The sequence below is a fragment of the Myripristis murdjan genome, chromosome 10 (assembly GCF_902150065.1).
Source record: "Myripristis murdjan chromosome 10, fMyrMur1.1, whole genome shotgun sequence".
Classification (NCBI taxonomy): Eukaryota; Metazoa; Chordata; class Actinopteri; order Holocentriformes; family Holocentridae; genus Myripristis; species Myripristis murdjan.
In genome coordinates, this window is record NC_043989.1 from 11,207,325 (window position 1) to 11,220,587 (window position 13,263).

A 13,263-nucleotide genomic window follows, 5' to 3' on the forward strand; every position below is an offset into this window, starting at 1 on the left:
CAGGAACTCTGTAACTTTGGAATGTGGACTTGAGAGCCGCAGTCCACTGCAGGGGTTGAGTACAGTCAGGCATACATATAGGCCCACACATCACACAGCACAGCCGTTTCAAGTAGAGAAAGTGGGGAGGTCAGAGAGCCTGCCCTGAGAGAAGTGGACGAGATAGAGCCTCATTTGAGGATTGAGAGGGAGGGATGTGAGGCAAGTGTTTGAAAAGAAGGAAGAAGATAGGGGAGGGTGTCTCTATGAAGGGTAATTATTACTATGCAGAGAAAGAGTCCTTTATCCTGACAAACCAAGAACAAAACACTCAATATACATTTCAAAGATGGCAGGGAAGTAGAAGTGGGCATATTATTGTCATTACCATATTATGCAGATGAAGGGGGAGTAATACATACAGAGGAGGTTCTAAGGTATGTGCTCAGCTCTAATGGGCTAAAAGAGCAATTTTGTCAAAAAGTGCCTACTGCTATCTGACACTTTGCTGTATTACAGGCCTTTTAATCCCTTTTGAGCAAAAGTGTTGTAGATTGAGCTTTTTTTTTTTTTTTTTTTTTTTTTTTTTTATTATTATGGTTCCACCAGGGCCATAGAATAACTAATATAAGCACATCGGGCTGGTGAAACTAGTCACAATTTGTAAGTTTCTGTCAAATATGCATTTACAGGTTTTATTTTCATAGTATTTTTTGTGGAAATGCCTTTGGTCCACGTTTATCTATTCAATTTTTTTTTTCATAGTTTGCTGTTGTCAGGTTTTTAGGTTTTATTGTCAAGTGTGACCATGTCAAGTGTATTGAAGTATCGAGTGCTTGCACATCTATCTAATGAGGTTTTTTTTTTTTTTAAATTAGTTCTATTCATACTTGTATTCATTAAAGTAGCATTAAGTTTATTGAATTCAATTTATACATGCAAAGCCATTTTCAGCAGCTCTTACTTCATCTACCACGCTAATGTGCTAATTTGGTATTAGAGGAAACTTTCCCATTATTTTACGCACAACAGAAACAACTCTGCTGTTTAATGAAGCTTAAAAAAATATCTCTTTCAGTTCATACAGTGCCTTGTACAGTAAAGTGTATCTTGTACTCAATTTGGTTTAACCTCTTCCCCTTTTTTTTAACCCCTATTTTTTGGCTGAGACAGATCTTCATTGGGAGAGAAAAGAAGACATGAAGATTAATTAGAGATGGAGCTCAGCGTTCTCTGTGAAGTTACTCCAGTATAAATTAGTAATGAGTAATGAACACGATGGAATTGGAAGTATGATGGAAGTATATGATCAACGCTCCAGTGCTCAATCTTGTCTCATAAGTTGTTGCAGCAGTTTTTGATTTGTTACCATCTGTTACACAGATTTGATGCAAAATTTACCGGTTTTTGACCAAATGAGAAATGATAAAATGGTCAAACAATCCCTCCAACATATCACATTGAGACACCAAAACCTGCAGTTTTGCCCCAAACTGCATAGGATTAGAATAAAGTGGGCGTGTTGCACAGGGGAGACCTGTTGGTACCCACAGAACTCAATTTCAGTCAGATATCTTGAGGTCAGAGGTCAAGGGACTCCGCTGAAAATGGCCATGCCAGTTTTTTCCTTGCTAAAATTTTGCGTAACCTTACAGCAATATAGCATATTGCTAGAGATGAAGGCCATTACATACTCAAAAGGTGCACCATACTGTGTTGAAAGAAGACAGCAAGCTGGCTCTAAGCTGGACAAACAGAGGTGGACGGCCTGTTCACTGACGCTGGCAGCTGAGGACCTGTGAGGTGTCGGTCCCTCACACTACAGTCAAATCGCCTTGTATGAGATTCATGCAATTTCTGCGCTTTTTCCAGCCTGCCATTACTGCTAAATAGCTCTCTTGAGAATTTAATCTTCAACAACCAGTTGTTGATTTAACCACCGAGGTTAAAAAGTAGACTGTGTTGTTCATGACCTTGAGTGCTAAAGTTGTCAAACTATTTCACACTGCATGCTTGAAGTAAGCAAACTACCAAATGAAACCTTAATTTTTCTTTTTTTTTTTTTTTTTTTGGAAACAAACAGAGTAAATGGACTTGAAATGGACACCATATGGAAACAATCTACCACCTACATTAGTGCCCTCCAACTCGGTTACCTCAGTGGATACCATTACTGCCTTGGAGGGCTACTCCAGGACTCAGTGATGAACAACCACTTCATGTGAGATCAGACAGCCCACTGTAAAGTAAGGTGCTTGTGTTTAAGCTCACCTGGCACCAAAATAAGCACGACGGAGTGAAATATCATTTTAAGCACACATTCATGGCTGCAGAATGAGTAGTTGGTTTTGATAAATGACTGGGATTTCTGTGGTAAGTTCTCCTTAAATGATTTCCCTGGCAAAGTCAAAGTGGTGAAAATTTGTCAACACCACCTCTGCCATGCAATCATTGAGGATACTTTTGAAACATTGTGGGCTGCCCAACAGCCTCACATTCATCTTCAGGGAGGAACATTTAAGACCTCAGTGGCGTCATATAAATCTTGCTGCATGGTCTGAGCCAATGGAACGGAACATGAAGAATTGAGTTGTGAATCATCCAAAATGAGGCTTTAGCTTCACAAATGTTACAACAGGATCTACAGTACAGCGCCGCAAAGTTTGTGAGCATCTTACAGGGAAGTAAAAACAAAGGGATGGCTTTGATGCCACTGTGTTTAAATTTACCATCTTCACTAAAGATTTCATGAATGCATTCCTCTTCCCTGCACCATTTAACACAGCCTAACTAAGAGTCAAAATGGCTGTATTTGAGAAAAAACGGCAAAACAAAACAATTAAACTGTCCCTACAGTAAATCATGGAGACAAAAAGCAAAGGAGCGATAATTAACAGCTGTTTCTGTCGACCTAGTGATGTGCAATAATTGGCAGCTAGGCTGGTGGTACAAATTTGCAGGCACAGGAAATATTTGTGTCATATATCTGACATACTGAATTCTTCATTTGAAATATCAGATCTTAATGTTTATTTCGAAGCATAGATAGTAGAGTAATGAAGTTTTTGTTTCTTGTCATGTTGTTCGTGCTGATATTTTCCACATTTCTCAAACCCTATCACACTTTGAGGTTTGGACAATTAAAATAAAAGCATTGTACTTTGTGTGAAAGAGGTCAACTGTGAATGCCCTTATGAATTCTTCCTCTAAGGTCAAGCCAGGCGGTCCCATTGAGACTAAACGCGCTCTGACTCATGTAGTGCAAATGAGGCTTTTGAAACACTTTGACTATTCAGCTTCAGCTCTCGCTATCTCAGTTTCTCATCGCCCACTGCGGGACATTCAACACATCCTTGCTGGATGAGGCTAATGCTCTCTTTTGGTTTTGGCATTTTAAAGTCGGGGATGCAAAAGAAGTAACTGTATCCAATTATGTGGAGCGTATTCCTGCTAGTCAGAATCTTCAGCGTGCTTGCAAGATAGCTCGGCCAGATAAGACATTTTTCAATATCTAGAGCTTCTCTCACATCCTGTGGGCAGCGGTTTGATGGGCTGTTCATCATACAAAAGGTCACATTCATGAGCCAATTGTACCAGGAATCTTTTCATACAAAATAGACATTGATAAGGAGGGACAATTCTTTTATTCAGACAGCTGCTACTTTCTAGTAAGATAAAGTCCTGATTGAAATGAACACTGCTGCTTTCCAAATACTGCATGGTGAAAATAAGGTGTGTGTTTTCCTTGGACTGGAGTACTTGGGCTGAACCATATGTTGTCCTACAATCATTTGGCATAGCAGCATTGGTGGATCAAAACTGTTGACGTGATGAAAACTTGTTACTTAAAAGATGATGAAACGTTTGCTTTGACTGTGTCACTGATTAATTGCAGTAAAGTTTGAGCATTTGAACTTTTTCCACAAATAGAAACATGTTCTGTGTGCTGCGTAATGATTTGAGTATGGTCACAAGTTGAATTAGGTAATGCAGACAAAACTCATTTGAAATTAAAGACGATAAGAGATTTATTTTACATGGTTTTGACTGATGAGAAAGACGCAAACATGCATACCACTTAATGTATTTAACCACGTTTTACATTTTAGCACCATTGCATTTTCAACAAGAGCTGAGTTCAGACTTGACAGACTGTTTTTCGTTTGTTTTGTTTTTGTTTTTTGTTTTTTTTTTTCAATGCCAAAGGTGGCCACTTGAAATGGTAATGAGCAAAAGATGTCGAACCTGTAAATAAGGCTGTAAAATTTTGTCCTTTTGGCTATTCAATTCTCATGACAATACTTGGCCCCTGTTTTGTGGGCCCCTTGAGATTTTTTTTATTCCTGTCAGTTCTCTGATGAAAATGCCTACAAAAGACAGGAGCCTCTGTGACCTGAACCTTTCAAGATGTATGGCATCCATTTTTTCTTTTTCTTTTTCTTTTCTTTCTTTTTTTTTTTTGTATTTAAAAGAAACAGATCCTTCATCTGTAAATTTCACGTCTCCTGTCCCAAATGAAATGGGCTGCATGTGAAAGTGAGCAGCACCCCCTCCCTCATCAGCATATACCCTCCAGACATGCTTTGACCAGCATGGGGGAGGGCGGAAACCCATGCCATTAAAACTAATGCTTTGTGCAGTTATTTGAGGTCTTCACAATTTCCATTGATTACACATAAAAAGACCACATGGGGTCCTTGGTCTCACAAGGCCTCTTCATTATGCTTTTTGGAGAGCAGCTCTCAGATAATGTTCTTTATCCGTGGTTTGTGCTACGAATGCGTTGTATTTGCAAGTGATTTTTATTTGCTGCAATAATTCTTGATTAAATACCTTTTATTCATAAAAATCACTCATATTTAGCGAGCAAGGCTTGACCTTTTGAATATTTGTTCAGTATAGTTTGTCATCAAATACTGTGGATAAATAAATGCTAATGTGGCTTTGCGGTGCTCCATATACCCTGTGCCGCAGGCTGTGCTTCTTTTATTGGAGAAAATATTGTATTCATCAATATCACCTCAGGACAGCACCTAATTACCAAGTAACAGCACAACTGGAACAAACAAATAAGACTTCCTTTTGCACCTAATATGAAATGAAGCATTTCTCAAAACTCTATAGATAAAAACCATGGTGTGATTTTTGATTCCAGTCTCTCATTAGTCACTCACATCAGAAACACCACCAAAACAATTTTTTATCACCAGCATCGCTAAACTTAGGCCTATGTTAAGTATGGCTGGTGCAGAAACTGTTGTTCATGCATTTGTAATGTCTCGCTTCGGTAACTGCAACATTTTATACTCTGGTCTGCCTCCCTCTAGTACTATGAGTCTTCAGCTGGTCCAAAACGCTGCTGCCAGAATCCTGACCAGAACAAGGAAGTCTGACCACATCACACCTGTCCTGGCTTCCCTTCAATGTCTCCCAGTTCATGCCAGGGCAGATTTTAAAATGCTTGTATGAACCTATAAGATTCTACCTATTTGACTTAATTATATCCTACAAACCCTCTCAGCTGGCCACTGAGCATTTTCCTACCTCTCTCCTTTCCTCTGGAATGGTCTACCGAAAGAAAATCTAACTCTATTTTTACTTTTAAAACCAAATTTAAGGCTTATTTGTTTTCTTTAACCTATGGATAATATAATAATGATTTGAGCTTTGAGGGAGGCTCAGTTTCTGCCTCTAGCCTCTCCTGTCTTAGTTTAGTTTAGTGTCTGCTGGTTTAGATGCCCCCCTCCCAGTCTCTCTCCTCTTCTCTTTCCTATATACTTTCAGCTGTGACTGTGATGTTCTCTGTTACTAACCCGCTCTCCTCTGTGTGTGTGAATGGTTTGTTTCTGCTGCATGGATGTGGCACCCATCTTTAGGTTGGTGCCTTGGCTCTGTCCCTGTGTCCTGCTCCCCCTGCTGTACCTGGTCCTGCTGTACCTGGTCCTTCTCCCCCCTGCTGGCCCTCCACGGCCATTAGCTCTGCTGCATTCATGCATCCCACTAATGTTTTCCCCCTTCCTCCCCGTCTTCTATGTGTGTGTCTTATATGTTTGAGTATGCATGCCCTGTGCTACTGTAGCTATCTCCCTCTCAGGCCCCCCCCTTCACCATCCCTCATGTTGTCTTCCTCATCATCATCATCCCCCTCATCCTGGCCACTGTGGCTGCCCTGTGGCTGGTCTTTGTCCGGTGTGGGTCTGCTGCCTTGGGTGAGCCCTCCCGCTGCTTCTGTTGATGCTGTCATTATTGTGTTTTCTTGCATATGAATTATGACTATAGTATTTATAATTTGCACACTGGGTCGACACCTAATGTCCAGCTATCAGGCCGGGAATGGGGCCTCCTGTCTCTGTGGTCCTTCTCAAGATTTCTTCCATTTTTCCCTGGTCAGATGGGTTTTGGGGATTTTTTTTCTTGACTGCACTGAGGATTAATTCAGGAGGTGTCGTCCTGTTTGTTGTAAAAATGCGGGCATGTAAAGCTCTTTGTGACTGTAAACAGTGACACTAGGCTCTAAATAAAGCTGAACTTGAACTTGAACAAACTTTAAATAGAAACATTTTCAAATCTTATAAAATGTTGGCCAGTATGCTTAGACTGCTCTGAAATACCCCGCTGAATCAGAGTGGTACATTCAGTTAGGTGCACAATCTTCCACTAAGCAGTCCAGGCCAGGTGTATGGCTGCATGGGATGCCGCTGTATACACTGTGACACAAAAGTGCAATTCTCCAGATGGCAATGCCTCTGAATGCTCCTGGTGTCTGAACTGAAGCATTGCAAAAAGTTTCATGATTGAGCTTAGAGGTGCAAATCCACCAGGACAGAAAGTTGGATCAAACACAAGCTGGAAATGTGATTAAGGCCTGAACCTCTGTGGTAGGGGATCCACCCAACAAATCCCATACCCAACACCGTAATTCTGCCTTGGTTCCTCAGGAGACATTTAGCATTTAGTTAACATAAACCTGTTTAGTGTGACATGGGATGAAGGCCCCTTAAGTGACAGATGCTTCTCTTTAATGTGATGGGGAGTTTTTTGGGGGGATACTTTGTGGGTTTTTTTGAGAGATGCCTGGGTTGCTTTGGGCTGTTTGAAATCCTGGGCTGAGCCTGTCTTTTCCCGACTCGATGAAAGGTTTGGATGTTGATATGGAATACACCTTCTCTGTTTCCTGGGAGAGCATATAAATCACTCCATCCCTCCTCCCCTCCCTCTCCTTTTGTGGGCTGTGGCTTATCAGCATTGCATAGTCCACTAGTTAAGAAAATGGTAACTTGGGGGTTGTTTTAAATCCCTTGACACAGGAAGGGTCACAGGACCCTCAAGCAAGGTACTCTCTCAAATTAAACTGCTATGATGTATAGGGGAATCCACTTTCTCCTAAAGATTCATTTAAGTGAGTTTTAGGCTCATATAAGTAAGTTTGTAGTGTTTTTGAAAACACCATGTTGATGTTAAATTGTGCTGAATGAAAATAGCCTTTCTCCATATTTCTGATGATGGCCCATCTTCATTCTGTTACTGGAAGAATTGCATCAAAGGATTTCTCAACACTACAATGTTTGTTCAATTGCAATGGGATGGCTCAACCGTTGTAGAGGAAAAAGAACAAAAACAAAGGACTCTCTCATAGAGCTGGCGGTCTGTTTGTGTGGCTGGTTGAGAGTCTTGAGACACTGGAGGGAAATCCACCAGACCTTCAAAGGGACAACGCAGTGGGGAGTGTTGGCACACTGCTGGTTTGGACAGCTTGCAAACCTTACAACACGACCCCCAGCTATAGCAGACCAGCACACACAAACACAGGCTCTCTTGACAGTATGGAGGAATATCAATAGTGTTCAGGCTGGCACCTCATTTACATGACCATAAACACTGAATGTTTGATTGTGCGCTTGTTTATGGAAGGTATGTGCATGAAAGACACATGAATTAACAAATGTGTATATTCGCTCTCTCTTTTTCTCCCCCTCTCTCTCACACGCACAGGAAACTACTGAATTATAGATGCAGAAACAGGAAATTCCTCCCCTTACTCTCTGTCACTCAGGCTCTGACCTTGCACCGTATCAATTAGTAGAGCTGGAGGCAATCAGCAGACCTCCCTGGAGACTCTCTGTGTGTGCCCTTAATTTATGAGGGCCTCTCGGTCCTCTCTCTACAGTGCCCACCTGGTAGGTGGCCAGTGTTCCTGCTCATACAAACAGGGCAGTCATTTCACGCTGTGCAAATCAAAGAGCAGTAGGGGTTAGATCATTTTGTGTCCTGTCCTGTGCAGTGCCCAGTCCTGTGTAGTAGTGCCTTCTCTTCTGTGGCAGAGCCTCGCTCCATTAGTTCTCTACTGTGTCTGCCCTGTCCAGTGTCCTTTGTGTCCTGTGGAATGTGTGCCCCACAACATTAGGCGGTTATGGTCTTGCCATGCTATGTCTTTGAACTCATTTAACACAAGGAAATTTTATGGCTTGACACCAAATTGTATTAACTGTAACAACACTTACAAATTATTTAAACAAAGATTGTACTTCCATTCTATTTCTGGCTTGTATTTGGAGAAAATGTTGTGAAAATTAGATAGGAACCAAACCCAGGTGTCCTACATGATGCTTCCACTATTTATGTCAATAACTGTGGGAGCGATCTCAGTATAAATCCCATTGTGCAAAATATTCAAGCTGCCCAGTATTTAATCAATTGACTGTTCTTTGTCTAAACTCTACCAAATGATGCCAGAAATGTTGATCAAAAGGCAGTGAAATTCTGTCCAATGGTGCATTTTTGTGGCAGGCAGAATGCAAAATTAGTTGTAGCCTATCCAGGCTATAGACCAGGTTGCAATTACAACCTTGGAATACTTTTCTGAAACTGCATGCGTTTCCAAATGTGCACATAATGTTGTCAGTCCAATGAAAGTTTGCTTGCACTAAATGCTCACATGAATTTGGCATCACAAGACAATAACCGCCCACTTGTACACGGCACTCATTACACAGGAAAGGACATCAGATTACACAGGACCACACACAGCAGAGGACAGGATGCGAAATAAACCTCACAAAGCTATAAATACACTTTTCTGCTGACACTGATTGCAGTCGGGAAATTGTAAATAAGTTTATATTGCAGCAGAGTGGATTATGAGGGTCATTGCACAGTACAATGTACTTCTGCTGATTTCACATGTATCTTAAAATCCTGTATGTGTTGCCCCAAGCTTCATCCTAGGCTCCCTTGGCGTTTCCGTTTGGGGAACCTGACACTTATTCGAGGATCCAGCCATTCAGTGTTTATCAGCAGGATCAATGCAGCATCTGTGTCTTTCTCCCTATGAGGCTCTGTGGGAAGTAATCCCTCTTCAGCAGAGCAGATCTTGAATCCTCCCATTCACTCTCACTCCCATGAGCACACAGGAGCACATTTCCTGTGGACCTGGAGGAGTCTGAATTACCATTTGTGCGATTATATTGTGGGACGATTGTACCATAATACACATGGTTCAGATGACCTCTTTCATGCACAATGGATGCACTTCTTGAAGCACTGGTGTCCAACTATTCAGAGAGGGTGACCTGGACATAAAAACAAACCTAGGTGGGGAAGCTCATGCTCACATCTCCCAGAAGCTCTTAATGCGTGTCATTCACAGTGGGACCATAGATCCAAACTCATAATAGATCAAACAAGCTTCTGTGGTTTTCTGCATTTAACTGGGAGTGTCTGTTGACTTCACACTGATTTTTTTTCTTGTGCATATTTCTGTAACAAGTGTGGTAAATAATGCGTCAAGATGAATTTGAGATCAGCAAGTTAGCAGAGAGGTGGAGCGCTGTATATGGAAATGAACAGACTGAAGTTAGGCCAACTAGAAAATAAAATGTAACTGGGCAAATCATTGTTTTGAAATGTAATACTTCTAACAAACTAATGAAAATATTCATTCAAAGCCAAACACACAATGCCATAAGGCTAATGATTAATTGTCCACAGAACTAATGAACAAACATGTGCATTATAGATCAATTGTATTTAATTTGCATTTGGAACATGGTTCAAATTTCATGTTCATAGAAAATGTCAATTTCCTCCCCACAGGGCTGAAGTGTAACATTTAGTCTGATACAAAACAGTCCATACCAACCTTCTTTCCATTTTCAACAGCATAATGAGACCAATTATCACCTAAGCTGATGGATATTGCATAATTATCCCAATCAGCTTTGATTGTGCCTCTACTTTATCACCACTTTCCTTAAGCATCTCTGCGGTTGATTGAGGTGAAGGTGCAAGGAACCCTAGAAAAATCTGGGGCTGTATTCACAAACAATCTGAGAATACTCCTAGAAAGCTGTGAACCTAGCCTGAAAATGTGTAGCAGTGTAAGTTTAGGAGTGATTTAGAAAAATTCTCACAGAAATTCAGTGCAAGAAAGGTACAGAAACTTGGATCTTAGTGAGGAGGTGTGGTTGCTAGATATGATGTATTCTTTTACAGTGAAATCAGTTAGCCTAATTAAATTAATATTTTATGTAATGTAATCTGTGTTGAATAAATTGTAGGCCATAATTTAAAAGTAGCCTCTTCCCATGAACCAGAATGTTCCCCATGAGCAAGCACATGGTGACAGTGACAAAGAAAAACCTTTTAACAGGACAAAAGACCTTTAGCAGACCCCGACTCTGGGTGGGTGGCCATCTGCCTCGGCCATTTAGGTTGGGAGAGAGAGAGAGAGAGAGAGAGAGAGAGAGAGAGAGAGAGAGAGAGAGAGAGAGTACTACTACTACTACTACCTGTTGACTGAATGGGAACAACCAAGACAGCAGAAAAGTAGAATTATACAATTTACGTTCCAATCATTCAATCAATAAATCAAAAAAAAAAAAAAAAAAAAAAAAAAAAAAAAATACAACAACAACAAGAAAATCAAAGAAATGTTGATTCCATCTGCACCTAGTTATGAATATGGCCGAAGGGTGAATTTTTACTCCAGGTCCTTCAGAGACAGTGTCTCACTGCATGAGAACCACAAGCTGCATTTGTTGCTGGTGCAAGACATTACAACACTTTCATCGATTTGAAAGCCGTCTCCTATATAGCGACTCAATAAGCTGTGGAGTCACAGACTGCATTGTATTGTCTGGGAAAGATGAGTGATGGCCACCTAGTTAAAGTAATCCATGGTGTATTAATACTTTGCAACTCTCTATCACAGATAAATAAAACACAGTAGTGACTCAAGTCCCAGTACCCAGTTGATGAAAGCTTTTACATTAGCTGTACTAAACACCTGGTGTCTGGATGTTTCCTGGGAGATAATGGCAGCAGCAGCAGCAGCAGCAGCAGAGATTTGTCTCACATAAACAGAAGAATTGAGTAGTTAAAATGAGAGGTGAGAGGATATACACAAAATCCAAGGAAGACACAGCGCTGGCTGCATTGTTTGACTGAGAAGTAACAGGTGCTTACCACCAATGATGCTGCCACAATCAAAAAACATGAAGAGCTCTCGGATTAGTGGAACAAGTTTAAGAAGTGAAGACTTTAACAAGGTCAAAGTCAGTGTAGTTGAACATGAAATAGTAAATATGCAATGCCTCATGCTACTGTACATCAAACATTATTTAGTCGTTCTGCTTTTTCATCAAAGGAACACTCATGATCTCCCCATATGCATCCATATTTTACTGGATCTATGTAGAGCAGGCAAAGAAAAAGATGAGTCTTGAATGAGCCAATATTTACATTCTACCTGTAATGTTTCCTGAGGCAACAGAGACAAAGGAGGCACTAGGGCAAGAGGTAGACAAACAAGAAAATCACTTTGAAATAAAGAGAACACCCTCTGATTTTCTCATCTTTGTGGAAGGAAAAAGAGAAAGGCATGTTATATTGTGATGTTTCCCAGCCTAAGTATGAGCTGCGTGCAGTGCGTGATCTGGGGACCGGTGGTTGGAGTAGTTATTTATTAAAGCAGGAGGGGATGACACCTACAGCAAATTGCCTTATTATTTATAATGCTCTCCACCACGTTGTGTGAGAGGTTTTACAATGATGGCTCTTGAGAGTGCTGTTGCGAAGAGGGTAAAGTTGAAATTGTGCACCTCGCTGACACGACACATATATTTTTAGCCCTTGTGGCATTCTTAACTTAATTTGTTTGGTGGCTGTATTTGTTCTAAGATGTTAACTTGATTGTCTGTATGTTATATGAAAATGTGCTGTTGGTGGAATTAATTTTCCTCTGATTAAAGGACCTCTCCTATATCCAGAGAAGTGAAAGCCATGTGTTCACTTGAGAAGTGATGCATTAAATAAACATGTAATAAGATTGTGATAATACAAAAAAATCACCACTGTTACTCGCCACAATCAGCGTGCTTCAGCACCTGAACCAAGCTGAATGGGCCCCACTGTCAGATTCTTCATCTATAATTCATGATGCGATGGAATATACCGTCCATACCATATATACAATATAGTACAGTCCACTTTTGATGGAAACCCCAGGCCACTGTAAGCAATGCAATCACCATGGAAAACCTACACAGCAGGAGACTGCAGGAGACCCAAAAGTTCCCAAAAGCAACTCTGAAAAATAAACGGTAAAATGAATTATCATTAATGGGAGTCATAAAATAATCAGCCTTTCAGGATTTATGGAGCAAGAGTGTCTAAGAAAATTGGCAAGATCTCACAACACTGAAAATCCCTTAATAGCTCTCTCTAAATTCCCTGTCAAAGAGAAACACACTGAATAAACAGGTGGTATCATCACACTTAGAGTAAAGACACCTTGCAAAGTGCCTTGTGATTTTTCTGAATTAAATTTTACGTGGCTAAAAGTTAAATACATTGCGCAACAGTTAATTTTGTGAATGACTGCTATATAACGCTGTTTATATCTAAAAAAAAAAGAGTGGGAGGTGGAGGGGGAGCACAAGACTGTCTTTAAAACCTATTAAATAATGACAAAGGGCAAATTACACCTTCAGCTAGTTTGTGGGGACATGGCTGTGATGAGAATTGGATGAGAAAAAACTGGAGATAGAACACATTATGGAAACTATGTGAAAATGCCTCTGAAAATGAAGAACAAAGTGTTTGCATGCAATGTGCAATTGTACATTCTTGTATATGTGCATGAAAGTACACTTGTGCAGATGCAGCCACGAAATTAGCAAAGCAAATAACTACCAAAGTAATTGGTTTCCATTTCACTTTAGACTCCCAGAAATAACACCGCTGCTGAGCTGTTTGCTTAACAACCAGTGTGGAAAACAGCAGTTG